The sequence below is a fragment of the Schistocerca americana genome, unplaced genomic scaffold (assembly GCF_021461395.2).
Source record: "Schistocerca americana isolate TAMUIC-IGC-003095 unplaced genomic scaffold, iqSchAmer2.1 HiC_scaffold_975, whole genome shotgun sequence".
NCBI classification, from domain to species: Eukaryota; Metazoa; Arthropoda; class Insecta; order Orthoptera; family Acrididae; genus Schistocerca; species Schistocerca americana.
The window spans coordinates 20,001-25,000 of NW_025726758.1; the positions used below are offsets into that span (position 1 = coordinate 20,001).

The window sequence follows — 5,000 nt, forward strand, 5'->3', positions numbered from 1 at the left end:
GAGTCCCGTATCGTTATTTTTCGTCACTACCTCCCCGTGCCGGGAGTGGGTAATTTGCGCGCCTGCTGCCTTCCTTGGATGTGGTAGCCGTTTCTCAGGCTCCCTCTCCGGAATCGAACCCTGATTCCCCGTTACCCGTTACAACCATGGTAGGCGCAGAACCTACCATCGACAGTTGATAAGGCAGACATTTGAAAGATGCGTCGCCGGTACGAGGACCGTGCGATCAGCCCAAAGTTATTCAGAGTCACCAAGGCAAACGGACCGGACGAGCCGACCGATTGGTTTTGATCTAATAAAAGCGTCCCTTCCATCTCTGGTCGGGACTCTGTTTGCATGTATTAGCTCTAGAATTACCACAGTTATCCAAGTAACGTGGGTACGATCTAAGGAACCATAACTGATTTAATGAGCCATTCGCGGTTTCACCTTAATGCGGCTTGTACTGAGACATGCATGGCTTAATCTTTGAGACAAGCATATGACTACTGGCAGGATCAACCAGGGAGCTGCGTCAACTAGAGCTGAGCAGCCGGCCGCCCGGGAGTGTGTCCCGGGGGCCCGCGCGAACACGCAAGCGTCCGCTCAATTATTCTGCAAACAGGAGGAGGCTGAGCTCCCCTGCACCATACACCTCGAAACCCTCTCAGGTCCCGGCGGCGCGCAGCGCCGTCCTAAGTACTTGGTCGGGTTCGAGAGAGGCGCAATCGCCCGGAGTTTGGCGAGTAGACGCTTTAGGTGCGACCACCCGTGCTCCCAACTGAGCTTGCCGCTGCCGACAGAGGCCCGGGAGCGTGCTGTCGTGGCATTGCCGGCGGGAGACAACACGCGCCACCTACGGTGACCGGCAGCTCCAACGCCAGCGCCACAGAAGGACAAAAGCCCCACTTGGGTGCCGAAGCGAACTCTCCCAGCACAGCGCACGCGCCAACCCGTCCGCACAGCTGCGATACAAACCACCTGCGAGAACCGCAGAGGCGACCGAGCAGCAGACGGCGTCGCGGCGCCGAGCGCCGGGCGGCGGCGCATCCTCAGCGCACACAGTCCTCAATCGGACCAGCACACTGCAGATGTCCACCGCGCTTCGCACCGGGCCCGCGAGGACCTACTTTGGCCGCACGGCGCCGCGTGCAGGGTGCGCCGGCGCGCAGCTGCGCCGCCTGCCGCCTCCGTCGGCCGGCGCGCCTGCCACTGGCCGCCCCCACCAGCCGGCTGTAGCGCGTGCGCCCACGCACCGCACGGCCAACACGCCGGGAGGCCCCCCCTCACCGGCCGGGGACGGTCCCACCCAGCCACCGCCGCGTATCGCTTCACACCCACATGCCATTCACGTTCGTGGGCATGGTGGGTATCGCTGCAACAACCGGTTGGTAGCTCAACCGATCGTCGCCATCACTGATTCACCCCTAGCGAGAACAACCGCACCACAACGGTTTACCAGTTGTTCATTTGCGTAACGTCACCAGCAAACGTAGGCGTCCATCGCCATTTGCAAATTCAACGATTGTTGCATGCCTGTGTCAGGTGTCACGACACACTGTCTGCCCACATACACGCAACAACATGTCCACGCTTAGCGAACACGTGGAAGGTGGCCCCCGTACGTATGCGATGTCCATTGCGCGAACGACTGTCAACCGGCCTCTGTCGCATGTCGCAGATGTGGAACGCAGTGCACCGTGCTATCACGGTGTGTGAGAAGAGACGACTACGTCTGACAACACGCGCCACTACATCAACAGACGGCTCATGCTGATCGCCATCCAGGGCATACCACACTGCAATCCAGCTCTTATAGGGAGACGACACGTAGCTGAGTGCACAACATTTGGACCGCATGGTTCGCCGTTGTTGGCGCAGTCGTTGTACGGTCACATGTACCACGATGTATCATTCAGTACATGAGGACCAATGTGCAGTACAGTGTGTGATTTGGACGTACAACATCAGCGGACAGTTGACACAGGCCGTACCACAGCGTAGGCTAAGTGCTTCGCCATGCGAATGCCAATGAACAACTGCAAATGCCAATGAACAACTGCAAAGGGCATTGAGCATGTACGTCCTGCTGCCATCCACATTACAGTGTATAGCTGCAAGGTGTTTAACATGAAGCGATACACTGGGGACCGGGCAGTGCGAGTAGCAAACTATATTGCGGGGGTTGCAGTTAGGCAACACTACACTAATTTAACGCGTCGTATGACAATTACAGAGCAGGTTAAGGCCCAACGTGTGTTGGGTTAAGGCCCAACGTGTGTTGGGTTAAGGCCCAACGTGTGTTGGGTTAAGGCCCAACGTGTGTTGGGTTAAGGCCCAACGTGTGTTGGGTTAAGGCCCAACGTGTGTTGGGTTACGTTAAGGGGCAATGTGGGTTACGTTAAGGGGCAATGTGGGTTACGTTAAGGGGCAATGTGGGTTACGTTACGGCGCAATATAGGTTACGTTACGGCGCAATATAGGTTACGTTAAGGGGCAATGTGGGTTACGTTACGGCGCAATATAGGTTACGTTACGGCGCAATATAGGTTACGTTAAGGCGCAATATCGGTTACGTTAAGGCGCAATACAGGTTACGTTAAGGCGCAATACAGGTTACGTTAAGGCGCAATACAGGTTACGTTAAGGCGCAATACAGGTTACGTTAAGGCGCAATACAGGTTACGTTAAGGCGCAATACAGGTTACGTTAAGGCGCAATACAGGTTACGTTAAGGCGCAATACAGGTTACGTTAAGGCGCAATGCAGGTTACGTTAAGGCGCAATGCAGGTTACGTTAAGGCGCAATACAGGTTACGTTAAGGCGCAATGCAGGTTACGTTAAGGCGCAATGCAGGTTACGTTAAGGCGCAATACAGGTTACGTTAAGGCGCAATACAGGTTACGTTAAGGCGCAATACAGGTTACGTTAAGGCGCAATACAGGTTACGTTAAGGCGCAATACAGGTTACGTTAAGGCGCAATACAGGTTACGTTAAGGCGCAATACAGGTTACGTTAAGGCGCAATACAGGTTACGTTAAGGCGCAATACAGGTTACGTTAAGGCGCAATACAGGTTACGTTAAGGCGCAATACAGGTTACGTTAAGGCGCAATACAGGTTACGTTAAGGCGCAATACAGGTTACGTTAAGGCGCAATACAGGTTACGTTAAGGCGCAATACAGGTTACGTTAAGGCGCAATACAGGTTACGTTAAGGCGCAATACAGGTTACGTTAAGGCGCAATACAGGTTACGTTAAGGCGCAATACAGGTTACGTTAAGGCGCAATACAGGTTACGTTAAGGCGCAATACAGGTTACGTTAAGGCGCAATACAGGTTAGGTTAAGGCGCAATACAGGTTAGGTTAAGGTACGACATAGGTTAGGTTAAGGTACGACATAGGTTAGGTTAAGGTACGACATAGGTTAGGTTAAGGTACGACATAGGTTAGGTTAAGGTACGACATAGGTTAGGTTAAGGTACGACATAGGTTAGGTTAAGGTACGACATAGGTTAGGTTAAGGTACGACATAGGTTAGGTTAAGGTACGACATAGGTTAGGTTAAGGTACGACATAGGTTAGGTTAAGGTACGACATAGGTTAGGTTAAGGTACGACATAGGTTAGGTTAAGGTACGACATAGGTTAGGTTAAGGTACGACATAGGTTAGGTTAAGGTACGACATAGGTTAGGTTAAGGTACGACATAGGTTAGGTTAAGGTACGACATAGGTTAGGTTAAGGTACGACATAGGTTAGGTTAAGGTACGACATAGGTTAGGTTAAGGTACGACATAGGTTAGGTTAAGGTACGACATAGGTTAGGTTAAGGTACGACATAGGTTAGGTTAAGGTACGACATAGGTTAGGTTAAGGTACGACATAGGTTAGGTTAAGGTACGACATAGGTTAGGTTAAGGTACGACATAGGTTAGGTTAAGGTACGACATAGGTTAGGTTAAGGTACGACATAGGTTAGGTTAAGGTACGACATAGGTTAGGTTAAGGTACGACATAGGTTAGGTTAAGGTACGACATAGGTTAGGTTAAGGTACGACATAGGTTAGGTTAAGGTACGACATAGGTTAGGTTAAGGTACGACATAGGTTAGGTTAAGGTACGACATAGGTTAGGTTAAGGTACGACATAGGTTAGGTTAAGGTACGACATAGGTTAGGTTAAGGTACGACATAGGGTAGGTTAAGGTACGACATAGGTTAGGTTAAGGTACGACATAGGTTAGGTTACGGTACGACATAGGTTAGGTTACGGTACGACATAGGTTAGGTTACGGTACGACATAGGTTAGGTTACGGTACGACATAGGTTAGGTTACGGTACGACATAGGTTAGGTTACGGTACGACATAGGTTAGGTTACGGTACGACATAGGTTAGGTTACGGTACGACATAGGTTAGGTTACGGTACGACATAGGTTAGGTTACGGTACGACATAGGTTAGGTTACGGTACGACATAGGTTAGGTTACGGTACGACATAGGTTAGGTTACGGTACGACATAGGTTAGGTTACGGTACGACATAGGTTAGGTTACGGTACGATATAGGTTAGGTTACGGTACGATATAGGTTAGGTTAAGGTACACATTGTTGTAAGGAAAGGTTTAATGGGGGGCGGGGCGGGGCGGCCGGTTTGTTGATTGTGATTATAGTAAGTGGATGCCTGCGGCATCATCTGATTTGCCACGTCAGGATGCACCTTTGGCTCATGACAGGCGGCGCTCTCATTCCATGCTTGTGGCAGACCTGTGTCTTTCATTCCTGCCATTGTTTGTGTGCTGTGAGAGGAGGCAGTATTGTGATGTTGGGTGCACCCCTGTGTAGGACATGTGTGGGTGTTGGTGGCTTGGCTGAGCAATGGTGGTTGTCGGGTGGGTGGGATATTCTGTTTTCTGAGTGGACCTCCCAGTCTGGTTATGACAGTGTGGATTGTCTAATGTGGCGGAGAGGATGCACTGGGTGTTGTTCCATGCTGGTGCTTACATATTGTCTGTG

At 51.3% G+C, this 5,000-nt stretch overlaps 1 non-coding gene across 1 annotated transcript in view; it reads right to left on the bottom strand.

The window, feature by feature from the left end:
* The window catches only part of LOC124593238, a 1,910-nt gene extending 1,402 nt beyond the window's left edge, over positions 1 to 508 (bottom strand). Inside the window, exon 1 of the ribosomal RNA XR_006977893.1 lies at positions 1 to 508. This exon is cut by the window's left edge and continues 1,402 nt beyond it. This is a non-coding gene — a ribosomal RNA (small subunit ribosomal RNA).
* Positions 509 to 5,000: the final 4,492 nt, after the last annotated feature.